General features: G+C 36.5%; 1 protein-coding gene across 2 annotated transcripts in view; it reads right to left on the bottom strand.

Moving 5' to 3' along the window:
- The window catches only part of LOC136810908 (polyadenylate-binding protein 2-B-like), a 276,555-nt gene that overhangs the window by 245,111 nt on the left and 17,433 nt on the right, over positions 1-14,011 (bottom strand). The gene's annotated exons all lie outside the window — the stretch shown is intronic.

Here is a 14,011-nt window from a genome sequence, read left to right as displayed (position 1 = left end):
AAATCGAATTCTCCTAATTACCTTTAAGTTAGTAGCATTATGGTAAGGCTTATTGACCAAATTACATATATTCTTAGGCATTATTGCATCCGGTACAAATCATGTGCTCGAAATTTAGGTTTATGTTTGAAAGGTTTAGGACTTTCCTGATGATATTGGATAATTTGAGCTCCTCTTTGCTTCTGTAGGACCTCCTTTATGTTTGTTTAGTGGGATCGAATATTTAGTCAGCAGTTGTTTTGATATCCCCAAGTGAGTCACGATCGAGTTTAACATCGAAAAAAATTTGTTGATTGATGCTAAAAATTTAATAAAACCTCCAACTACTATGTGGCTATGTGGGATTTTTTGACCTCTAAAATTTCGTGTTTGTTTTGGCTTTAAACATCACCAAAAACATGGACATTTCAAGGAAAACTTTAGGCTAGGTTTTGTGTTTCTCTGTCTAATGAAAAAAAATGCAGAGCAAGTCTCTCTCGGGCAGACTGTAGTGCAATTATTTTGTTTTCACTTCGAGTGAGAGAGCGTATAGTTGAAAACCATAGCACTGAAACATTTTGTAACAGAGCACCACGCCATACCAGAGAAAATCGAAACAAACGTCGCTGGCCTAGGAAAGAACTAGTTATAAAAAATTACTATGACTCATAATTTCAAGAAAGAAATTCCAAAGGGCTTATCTTTAATAGATTCAGTTTTCAAAAAAAAACTAGCCCTTATAAATTGCAAAATTATGATAAACTTGGAAGATTCCAATGTGGCTTTTAGTAGGGCTTCATTAAAATTCCGATGATTCCAGCTCACGTAAGATGTTACGTTGAAATCATTTTGTAATTTTCATGGTTAGTGTTTTTTAACACCCTCTTGCATTTTGAAGTTCTTATTTGCTTGTCATCTAGTCATATAGCCTAGAGCTAATGAAGAGAAAAAGTATAAAGTAAACAGTTTTTCCACACAATTCAAGTTGTTGAAAAGATAATCCAAGTTCTTATGGAGATAAATTTACCAGTCTCAAGAGTACCCTCTTCAAAGAGAGAATCTTGCTGAAGTACTTTGATCTTTAGATTAAACTCTTGTGACAGGAATTTTTGCGAGAGGTTTCTATAACGTAAGGTACCTCTTCTCAAGCATTCGCGCATGAGGAAACGTGCAAAGGGAAGTTTAGAAGTTAAAAACATGTTTCGTGAAAAAAAACACTGGAAATAGATTAAAATGAACCTCCTCTATAAGTGATGTCGTTATTCTAGTCGATTATTGAATAGTGAAAAAAGTCTGACGAAATTGATCGCATATATACCTAGCAAACTAGACTGTTAATTAATCGTGTCAGAGGGCGGGAACATAAAGGCGGTGGGCGTTGCTAGAATTGGAGCTGCGTAGGAGAACGAGCAAAAGTTCAGCCCTTGACAAAATTTCTTCCAACGCTTACCTAACTCATACACTCGCTTTTCCCGCATGATACCGTTCCAACCCGACTGGCGTGCCAGTGTGGAGAAAGAATCCCGTTCAGAAATTTGACCGATTTGTCGAGGGGAGTTATAACAAATTTAGAAAACCTAGGGAAAGAACATTAGAATATAACTCAAAGAAAGCAAATTGATAGCTAAAACAGGAAACCTTTGATAGCGGCCTGAGTACTAGAGGCTATAGCTGAACGAGCCTATTGCTTTACGTTTTCAATACATTTTCACTCAAAACACGGAATTTGTGTGATTCATTAAATTACACAAGAGAGGTGAGGAGTTGTGTGGCAACTAAAATGCATTCACCACAGAAAAATCATAAACATTAAAATCCCCGTTTGCATAATATGGATATTTTATTATAGCAAAAGTTTAAAAGCGTATCCCACAAATTGAAAACAATATGTCTAAAATACAAATTAGTCATGCGCTATAAGAACATACTATACCACAGTTTAGAGAAGGGAGCACGGAATTACGTAAAATATAGCTAAAAATATTCACAGTGGTGAAATCTTTAAAGAGACTGTGAAGTATCAGTTAAAATCAAATAAAAGATGAAACCATTTTTTTGCAGTTTAAAGTTTACATCGAAGTCCAATATAATGATGGTAGACAGAGACAGACAGACAGGCAGATAAACCGACAGAGAAACACGTAAGGAGTGACAGAGACGGTTTTCCAGTCGGCAGAATTGAACGGGCTTTTGACAGGAAGTTGCCTTAATATAGAAATGTAGGTAATATGCGAATCGACACTCTACATACATATTGTACCGTACTGTCAAAAATTCTAGAATCAGAGAATATGTTTTAACATTCCCTGCTAGAACAAACCAACATTTTAACAGTAAAAAGATTTTGTGCTATGAAACAAACTATACTCCATCAAGAAGCCTAGAAATTAGAAATCATAAAGATCGAAACATTAAGATGCATATACATTCCAGGGTGGAGTCACCAGGCAGATAAGGAAGAAGCAAATTTTGAACGTAATTGCGAAAACGATTAATGTCTACAATCATGTTTTCTAATCACTAAGGTTAGGGTTTATGAAGTAGGAGCAGTAAACAGTATTATGGTCGTGTCATAATATTTCCGTTGGAGAGAAAAATACTTTCCTATGTTAATACGGCTCGATCTGTTTAAAAATATAGCTTTTCGAAGACATTAAATCTCTTTACACAAGAAATCAGGTATGCCTTCTCCCATATAAGTACAAGTGATACAAGAACATTCCTCGGTTTTATTAAATAAGCAAATTAGAGGCTTCATGTAGGTACGTGTTTGTTTTTTTCTTTAGTTTTTAATCCCGATAAAAGAGCCGAGGATTTGTCGTTTTCTGAAAAAAAGAATAAATGCTTTTTTTACGAGAACACCTTCATACTAATTATATAAGAACATACGGCTCAATTTTGGCTAAAGTTTAAGAACAAGTTAAAAGCAATCCTAGCATCGGATTTCACAAATGGTGAAGAAAATATTGATCTCAAAACCCTTTTAAGTCAATAAATAAAGTAAGAACATTAAGAACACCTTAACAACATTAAGCATAAAAAAATAAGAACAATCAAGCATTAGTCAAAACATACTCGTTCTTATAAAATAGTGTGCACCCACTTCAATACGGCGACTATTCCTTCGTGTGTGATTTTGTTGTTTTCTGGCTTGTAATCCTATTTTGGAGTAAATGAGATTTCCAAAATGGTTGTCGTGCATCGTCATCTAATTCGACCCTGTAGCGACCTGTCTACGAATTATATCCCAAAGCCTTGATTCTTTTAACTATCACTTACATCTTGGTATGTGTCTACATTTAAAGAATTATACTCTAAAGCCTTGATTCTATAGCTATCAGTTGGGTCTCGATATTGTATAAAAACAAAACTTATGAACCTAAGCCTTGACAGCAGCCCCTAGAATTGAGTTTGTTGTTTTCGAATTGCTTCGTTCACTCAACTCTGTCATGACGGACACTGTCGTTCTTTATAGCTCGCTGAGTAGGATATGAGAAAATAGCGGGTAATGGAGAAGCGAAATAGCCTAAATCCTCCCATTCTCTAGCCTATAAACGCCAATAAGACACCCCCTTCTCATAGACACAACAAGATTTATTCACCCAGTGGGGATAAAAGTAACGGACTGAAAATCGATGGGAATTGATATTCTCATATTCTCTAGGAATAGGGATTTCAATTATTTTGTGTTCAAGTCAGAAAATTCAGTGAGGATTCGATAATTTCATTATCTTCGGTGGGGGACAAAAATTGGAGGATAATTTTCCACCGGGGACGATATTTTGGCTAACTTTCCGAGTGGGTTTGCGTCTGTAATAACTTCTCTCAAGGGAAAGGCAAATTGAGAGACGATCATAATTTTATCTGAATATATCAAATTGACTTTTGACGACTAACTATGATTTAGAAGACTTTGCTTTATTTACTTATTTCCCCCGCATTGCGTCTGTTTGCATTCTAAAAATCCCTGACACGCGCGCAACGCGCGAAATTTTGGAATAGCAAATTCTACTGTGGCCAAATCAAACTGTATGATTGGAAAAAGATATTTGAAGAATTTACGTCCTGGATGAGGGATTATGTACTAAGTTAAGAAAAATATTCTTGCAAATAACCCGAACAGCAATCTCGCATCAATTTTTTAATTTTACTGATAGGCGTGATACAATACGAGCCTTTCGTGAGCGAACTAAGCGAACTAAGAGACTGGGTTCAAGTTTGACCGTACAAACCTCCTCCCCATGAAAATTTACTTTTTTTACATAGGATGTCGTAAAGCGATACTCACGACCATCAAATTTATAAAAAAGTGAGAATAGGACCCTGGGCTGGGGTCGGTTGCCCATAGACGTAATGTGTTAAAAATTTTGTTATTTTGACCGTGAGCACGCAACCAATTCCTTTTATATTTTCCAGTGAAAAAATATCTATTTCAAAGATAAAGAATTCTTAATTTAGAAAACTTTATATAGAATCAGATATAAATAATCATGGTTTGTTTTTGTTTTGAGATGCATTAATTCCAGTCGTTAAGGTAGGATAATTTCGAAAAATAAAAACATTTTTGCACACATTTTTGCATAAAAACAAGAAATGTTTTCCGTTTTGACGGCTCTGAAACGCCTGGGCCATTATTCCTAGAACGCCAACGCGTCTAGAAGAAACGCCCAGGATTGAATTCTACACGCCCTGCTAAGAAGCGGATAGCTTAGGGCGGATTAGGAGTACAAATTGCTCAGAAAAAACATAACATCAAAATAAAATACTTGACATCTATAACATCACATCGCATGTTTATCTGGCACCCGATGTAGAAATTTTCTTCCGACACGCTAAAGCTCTGAAGGTCGGGAAAATTTTCAACATCTGGAAGAAATACATTACGGAATTTCGCCTGACCGCGTAATTTTTTAGAAAAATGGGCCCGAGTACAATTTGGACAGGGAAGGGTGTCATGGCCGACAAAATTTGGGTCAGAAAAAACTTCAAAAGGTTTCACGAAATAAATTCAAATACAAAACTTTTTGGAGAAGGAATCATGCAAAATATTATCATTCTTTTCACAAAAAGGGCATGTAGAAATACTCACATAAGTATTTTTCCTTCTTTAAGCTGATCACAGAAGCAAAAACAAAATAGCTAGAAATAACATTGTACACAAAAAAGCCTGAAAGAAGAGAAAAGTCATAATCAGCATCTATAATAACACTAAAAGAAAAACTAAAGCTATAGAAAATGAATACTAACCCTCAATGAACACTTTTAAAGTTTAATAGTGAAGTTTAATAAAGATTTTATCCAAAAAACTTCAGTTCTGGAACACTGAAGTCGGTTTGTCGGTTGTCGCCGACCGGTGGATGGTGGACAACAGTTATATATTTGGAGGACGGTCTAAGATAGATAACAACATGAAAGTTACTGATAAAAGCCTAAGCCCATAGGAACATACCTGCTTTAGTTTCTTTGGTCTTTGAATGGTACAAAATTTGAGAAAGTGCAGAAAAAATCAGCCATCAAAACAAACAAAAACAAAAGTTATGATTATCAACTTTTCTGTGGTAGAAACACATTTTTTGGGTTGGTGCACATATACAGAAATTACACTGGATACTAAAACTAATATTCAGGGAGTGATAAGTACAGTTAAACTACAAAAAATCCATCAAAAGAAACCAAAAACAACCATAACAGCACACATTTTTTGAAAATTACATCAGCCATGTTGTTTGTAATTTTTGGCGACAAACTCATGACGTGGTAACTAACGACAGTGATTTGACGGTCTTTTTGAGGCGCCAGATCTCAAAAAACCAATTTTTGAGCGTTCAGCACGGCCCCGAAAATGAGGGCTAAACTTATGTCGGCACATCAATGGATGACTACTATTTCTCTCCGATGGTATATTGGCCCGCTCCTTTAGAGCTTTAGCGTGGGCGGCCGCCAATACGCCATCGGAATATCAGATTAATCGCATGTCGAGATTCCTTTTTTAATACGGAGTATGGAGTATTAATTACTGTGAAAAGTAAAAAAATGACATTACAAGTTGTTTGATTGACAGCTAGTATGTCAAACACACAAACAACAAAATTACAACAACAAAAGGATTAGAAATCATTTGAATGACAATACAGACAATGTAAACGTAGGACAACACAATACAAAACATCGTTAAAATAGATGAAGGAAAGGAGTATAAATAAATGATACTCAGAAAAAATCAAATCAGTTTTAGAAATCATAGCGAAAGGACGTCAACACTATAAAAAAAAGTTGTAGACTCTCGTTCACGTCATTGTTTGCGGTTTTTTGATAGATCGTATTTATAGAGAGAGTTTGAAAGAAGAAATTTTCAATCACATCAAAGACATTGATCACTACAGTCAAATATTTTACATACAGAAGAAAAGTAACAAAGATGCCTAGCGAAGTTATGTACGCGCCGAATGTTGATATTGGGATAAGCGCTGTGACAGGTGGCCGTCGTTTACGAAGCCACAGTACAGTTACCGAATCAATTTCGAACAGTTTCTTAAAGAAATTTTGGAAAGAGAAGAAGACGGGTGATAAACGATTAGCGATTATTGATTGCGAGGATAGCAGTTCATCGTCACCATCACCGACTCTTTTTCGTCGCAACCGACGAGGTTCGGCACAACCGACATCACCATCGAACTTAACTGTTAAAAACGATCTCGCTTCTCGGTCACGATCGCCTTCTCCTTCGTTTTTACGAGGATTAGGCCGACGATCGTCAACGACAAACGAGAAATCACACGAGAATATGATTTACAATCACGTCACGCATCAGGATTATCACGCTCTTGAAAAACTCTTAAACGAGCACGGAGATGTTATAGATATCAACTATATGCGTCCGCCTGGTGTGAGCGCTTTACATCAAGCTTGTTCACAGGGGAGCATTAAAATTGTAAAACTTTTAGTCTACCATGGTGCTAATGTACACTTGAAAACATGGTCAGAACTTTCACCCCTTAAAGTAGCAGTCTTGTCAGGCAGCTACGAAGTAGCACAATATTTGGTCGAAGTTGGCGCAAGCTCAGATGATATTAAAGATGGCTGCCAAGTCGAAACACCTTCAAACAGTCCAAAATCGAAAGCTAAACGTAATAACAGCTTTTAGATTATAATATGGAATTCTGATAAAACACAGTTGAACTTTTTATGTGCGAATCCTGAAAAGGATTTAAAGCTCTTTATGGATAATTCGAATTATAGAGAGTTCTTCGAACTACAGAGAGTCATCTGTGTTTTTTTTTAATTTTGAAAACTGTTATTTATGTTTTAGTGGATTTTGTACAAAAAACGAAAAATTTAAAAGGTGTAACATATGCAAAAATTTTTGATCTTGTAAATTTATGAATATTTTTTTATATAATGTAAATAGGAGAATTTTAAAACCAAAACTTAGTAGAGATTTTTTAGTGAAGATACAACGGCCGGAAAACGGCTCAAATTTTAAATTAAGTGTCTGTTTGTTTCTCCCAATTTGCGACATATACACAGATCTTCCTGTTAAACAGTTAAACTTTCGACAAACTACATGTCGACTCTTTCGTTCTGGTTCAAAGTAAAATGAGTTACTGTCGAAAAATCAGATCAAAATTGTCGTAAATTATGTCCGAAAACGTAAAGAGTTCTGCTACAATTATCAACAAATATGGACTATACCTTTCAACCGATGGCCTTTTTTAGTCTTCTGACGTAATTTTGACACTGCATTTTGGCTTAAATTTCAAAAAGGAGCAAGTGTTTTTTTCCTTTATTTTTACACATCTTGAAGGGTTTGTTATGATTTTGATAGGCTGGAGAAAGAAATACTAATTCCGATGGATTCCAGATTCTAAGCTGGCGATTTTCAGCGAAGCCTAGTGTATTGATTAGCGTAAATATGTACTTGAGGCGGGAAAGGAACTATTAGACCGCCAAATTGTAAATTCGCCGTTCGCCAGGCCTTAGTAAATATAACCCCTGCATCTTTTAGACCAATCGAAAGTCGTAAAGATCGGAAAAACTATAATTTTAAATTGTCTACCGACGTTAAGGCGTTTTTTTAAGCAGCTTCTTCATCATTGGATAATCGAATGTGCCACAAGACCATTTCAAAGACAGGGACGAATGCCTCTTGAATATATATTCTAGGACACTTAAATTTGGCTTGTAAGGGAAAGAAAAATTCCAAAGTTTTATATTAAGCACCACCTCTCACTAGGGCTCACTATAGACTTTGGCAATGATATGAGAGGTTCTTGCCATGACATTAATCACCTTAGTTAAACATACATGAATGCAAAGAGGAGGACCCGTTTACACTGTACAATATCAATACATTAGAGTCTAATCTGACTTGGTGTGATTGACCTTTAAATACACTGGACAAAGCCATACCCGAAATCTTTGATTGGAGTTTTTAGAAGAGTGGTACCCCAATGTGGTAGCACTACTGGGTGGGGGTCAATTTGCAATTCACTTTCATTTCCCCGTTTGAAAATTCTTTCACCAACACAGTTTGGGGCGGGGGTGGGTATATAACTCACAGTACCTGATACTGAATTACAGTGAATGAAAGGATGGGTAAAGAATTTTTGATTTTCTGATTTTGTAATTGGGCTTTTCCAGAAACAAACTGCATACCCCCTGTTTGATATGCGGCGGAATTCCAAAGGGAGATACAAAAATCTGACTGGAATTCCATGGGGGTAGCCTTTTAAATCCTACTAAAATTCAGAATTCCAGAGGGGTTGAAACCTGAAATTGCCTGGAATTCCAGGGGGTTACTGCATTTCCAGCCACAAAATGATAGACCTCCTCAACCGGGGGTATACGGTTTTTTTTCTGGAGAAGCCCATTTTGAAAAATTCGAATTGTTGCAGAAAACTTTCAGATTTTGAGCTCTTTCACATTTAGGTGAGGTGAAATTTACTGATAGATATTACAAAGAAAGTTAATAACAGTGGTAACAGGTACTAAAAACGGAATGTTGGTACCTAAGACAAATATCCTGTAAGTCAGGTTTAGTACCCTGTGGCAGTAGCTACCTGCCTTTTTATGGGAAAAAGCAAAACAAAATGTTCGGATAGTGAAAGTCAATCAAGACACATTTTGGTCGTTTTTGATACTCAACTGCTTCAGACAGTCGAGTTTTACCACTTGTGTTTTCGATACCAGCACCAAAAAGCTAATGAATCGTTCTATTCAAGGACAGTTCGAGAGGTAAATAAAAGACATAAGATAGCCTTATGGGAGTTCATTAGGAGATCTTCACTCTGTCAAAAGTTTTTTCGAGTTATGGAAAATCTATTATACCTATAATCTCAGTCAAACGCCTTGCTTATTGATGTAAGAATATAATCTTTTCCATTGTCAACTATTAGTATTCCAACTATAGACACGTAGCGACATAATATATCGCTATATAGCGGTATACTTTCTTAATTACTAATTACATTAAAGAGGTGTAGGCTAATGTAATCGAGTATAATCTAGATCAAATGGCTCGATCTGGGTCGAGCTGGAGTTTTTACAAGTTCTTTGATGACTCTATTGGTCGTTAAATGTTAAGACAAACGATTTTATTACTTTTTCTAAAGAACGCGTCATCCCTATTGTTTAAAAATAACCAATCTGTTAAGCATCTTGTAAAAACTCCAAGGCATCCCCTCGATCTGTGGTATCTAATACCGATTAATCCCCATATTTTATACCTTTTCTACGTAAATTTATGTTGGATGACGAAAATAGAGTTAGAGGGGAGGTAGTAGAAAAGAATTCGGACAAATACTGTATTAAGGATGCAAGATCAGTTGGCACTTCAGTCACGTGACTAAAAATCGTCGCGAAGATTTAGCGGGAAGCGTTTCTTTATCAAGACGGGGTTTTGTATTTTTTCAAAAAAAATAGTATGCATTCGGAAAAAATACTGTATTAAGGATGCAAGATCAACTCTTCCAGTACTACCCACCATAATCTCATTATCTCATTCCAAGATTCTTTTGGCTACCGATAATTTTGATTGAGGACCTTGTTCAACATGGTGAAAACAGTTAAAGATGTTCTTTTTTATGATATAATCACTGACTTTTATATATCCCTGGACCAAGCTATATCAATCCGCCAACTTTAATCGAAGTTTTTTCGGAATACGTAACCGCAAAGAAGCCGATGTCAATTGAAGAAATACATGGTCAGGAAATCGGGTTTGCACGAGGCCCGAGGTTGAGATTTTTTCTATTTTGGTCACGTGATCGAAACGCATTTCCAGATTTTTCAAGGATTTTGAAAATTTCTTTGACTTCTTTAATGAGCGTTTCACAGACTTGGTTGTTATAGCACTTGAAATTATCTCGAACTTCTTTTGGATAGCAGAGGTTTTTTTCAAGCTCTGCTATGGCTTTCTTAATCAAGTCATGCAACGAGCCACCATCTAACTTAGATTGATAGTAATTTACATAGTTGTACTCTACATGCATGCAAGACATGTGCCTCGTTAACCCCCCCCTCTTTGATTTTGTTATTTTACCACAATATTTACAAACAAACTGAGGTTTTGATGATTCCTCCTTCTCTTTTGAAGAAGCTTCACTAGTGGAGACTTCTTCGACCATGCCCACAACAACCTCACCCGATTCGAGATCCTCATCTAAAACCTCAAAGAATGCAGAAATATCCTCATTGGGGTCCAGTAAGTCAAATTCTGTATCAGATTCAACCATTTCTTCAAAGATTTTAGTTCCAAGGTGCTCAGCCATCTTGTTTCCATGAAAAACAAAAGGTAATGTTTACTTTTTTGTACAGTCCTAAGGTAGCAGACTCGCCTCCGCCGAAAATCTACCCGTGCGTTTCGATCAAAACAAAATGAATTTCAACCTTTTAGCCGGGACTTCCTGACCAGGTAGAGAATTCAATTGACATTGATGTAACAAGAAGCCGAAGGGGCATGAAGTCGTTACGAGTTGCCGTTTCTTCCGAAATAAACTTGAATCGACAAAGCGTTGCTTTTTCTTAAACAGACATGCAGCACCACGGGCAGTGAAAGACACAATACTGAGTCAAAAGGAAATGCGCCTCCACGCTGGCAGCACAGAATGAACTAAAGAATCTTTCTTGAAATTTGCGCTCACACGACACCAAATCTCCCCTTTCGGTGCCACGTGGGCGCAAATTTCAAGAAAAATTCTTTAGTTGTTCTTTGTTTTGTTTATGAAATGCTATGCAAGCAAATGGTAGAGTAATAAAGTATAATCGCGAAGGGCTAGATGCGAATCTCTTTGGTAGGATTTGAAGCCAACAAATCTTACCAAAGTTGCGCGGCCCGCCTGGCTTTTGTACGAATGACAGATTGAAGCTAAAATTTACCGCTAGATTTCGAAAAAAAAAATCACTTGAAAACAAAGGAATCGTTAGATTCAAGCTGTTGTCAAAAATACGGCGCATATTTTATAGCTTCACTTTTTCTTGCCTGAGAAAAGTTTGAGATTTACTTCTAGTCCTTCGGGCTTATACATCATTGGGTAGGAGATACTTGTAAATAATGGACTGTGACATAGGACATAGGTATCGATACTCCCATGATTTTTTATTGCTTATAACTGAGGATTTGAATTCCATTTCAAGTCAGGAAATTCATTGGGGATGGAAAACATAGTACAATAATTTGCGGTGAAGATTTGTTTTTTTTTTTATTATTTTCAGCGGGGACAAAAGTTGGAGAATGATTTTCCAGTGGGGACGACATTTTGGCCAATTTTTCCAATGGGAGAGGGTCTCCCCGGGTCTGTGAGAAGGTGCTGTAGGAATGGGTGCCTAGCTGATTGTACGTTAAAAAAGTGGCGGAGATGATGATTCAAATGTTCACATCAATCATTGTTTAAAATAAAATTTAGTAACGCCGGGCCCTTTTACACAAGCCCTTATTAAGCCAAAGCTCATTTCTTTTTTCCGTTTTTAACCCAGTTCTGATTAAATTTCGATCCCTTACCCCGGCTCTTATTACGCCAATTAGGGCCCGGCGTAAAAAGGGCCGAGAAGGTTGTAGAATTTTTTTTAATTTTCATCCTGTGGATCGGGTTTATCTTTGTAGAGACAAACATAACGATTGGAATGACATACGTACAGAACACAGAAACCTAAGCTTCCTGACTAAGGCATCAATCGCTGGTATTATAAAATGCAAACAAGACACAATGGATCATAAAAGTTTACATAGCTAATCCGTTGCAATTATCCTGCATCAGGATAGAGCCATAAACGTCATCACCCAATATCAAATTAATAAACTTTGATCTTAATCTATGTACCTCAAGCAGTAAATCTATCCCTATAGTGCAGATCTAAACAAAAAAACCTTCGCACTAACTACATCAATAGTCAAGACAAAAATCTAGACTCCACCTTGTGCAATGTGTCTTTACAAGATACCTTCTCAATAAGCTAATTCATGTAATTGTGTAAACCTACCAGGGGATAAAATGTTGGTTGGGACTTGCAGTCGTAAAACCTTTTAATTGAGCACACTTAGAGCTGCTAAAATGAAGTCTATTTCTGACTAAACATTTGGTATAGACTGAACTGGATGGTTCCCGTCGTCGTCATCCATCTAAAGTCGTAGAGAGAGATTTTCCAAGCCTTATTTGCATTTAGTACCATTATTTCATACTCGCAAGCTAAAACATTTTCAATGGTTAATCGAGGCAAGGTTGTCTGCACTGCATTGAAACCCGCTGGGAACCAAGTTCCTCTGAAAAATTTGGACAAAATTTCGTCCCCGGTGGACAAAATACCCTAAAAATCAACCGCACTGGGAAATTGACTTTGATTTCATCCCCATTTGAAATTCAATGCAAAAATTTACCGTCTAAAACCATCCCCGCTGAATATTTTAAGCTCGGGGGAACAATAGAATTTCTATTCGTATCGTGATTTAGATAGACATTTTTATCCCCGCTGTGTGAGCAAGTTTCACCAGGGCTGTAAAGACAGGGGGTGTATTGAAAGCTATACCAATCGTCTACTCTTGTCTCCCGAATAGACGTCCCCTCCGCTAATTTTTAAGAGACAAAAAAATCCATCCCCCGCTCTTATTAAGACCCCCCCCCGCTAATTAAATTCGAATAATTCAATATTTTATTACAGTGTAGATGGACCTTAAACTTGTTAAAATTTTCCTTTTTGTTAGTATTGATCCTTATTTTACGTATTCATTTGTTAAAGTTTCTTTTTTGTTGTTGAAATTGATACCAGTTAGAAAAAATTCTGTCTTCAAATTACCCCCCCCCTCTTATTCCATCCCCCCGCTTATTAGAATTTAGAAAATTTTCCTACCCCCCTGCTTATTCGGACCCCCCCCCGTCTATTCGGGAGACAAGAGTAGAACTTGGGAGCAAACACTTCATCTGAGTTTACAATGCACAAGAAGCACTCGAGAATGATTTTTCATGCATTCAAGGTTTACACTTCAAAGCTTCAAGGAAATGGTAACAATACTTGAAAGTTTTCCAAATAACTCAAAAGGTTCTTGAACAAAAGTTTATTGATTTTCTTTAATAGATATCTCACGAATAAAAACATTACTGACGTTTTCAAAATATTTTTATTGCCCAAGTGCTCTCTCATACAATTCAGACAGAGCGCGTCCTAAATTTGTCTTTATGAGAGTTTGGAAATAATCTTTACGTCAGAGAAGACTTTTAGCATCATGGATTAGCGCATGAAAGTCACGTAATAGTCAAAATATAATTTTCATAGTGTTCATGTTAAGTACATTTGCAAGTGTAAATTTTATTCCTAGCTAAGGTATGATGGGCGAAACTTTTCTGAATCAATTTGACTGAAGTGTCTGATAGCTGACTTAAAGGTTTTGTTTTCAGATAAGAGTGATACCGTTTGCTTACTCATCAATTTTAATTCACAAGCATTTTCACATTGGATTGACACAGATGTGGAGCAAGATTGTTCAGAAAGAGAAAAAGAAAAACATTTTTCCCCTTATATCCGCATAACATAACAATAGGCA

The sequence above is a fragment of the Clytia hemisphaerica genome, unplaced genomic scaffold, assembly GCF_902728285.1.
Source record: "Clytia hemisphaerica strain Z4C2 unplaced genomic scaffold, Clytia hemisphaerica genome assembly, whole genome shotgun sequence".
Classification (NCBI taxonomy): domain Eukaryota; kingdom Metazoa; phylum Cnidaria; class Hydrozoa; order Leptothecata; family Clytiidae; genus Clytia; species Clytia hemisphaerica.
Note: the sequence above shows the minus strand (reverse complement) of the source record. Positions and strands in the feature narration are given on the sequence as shown.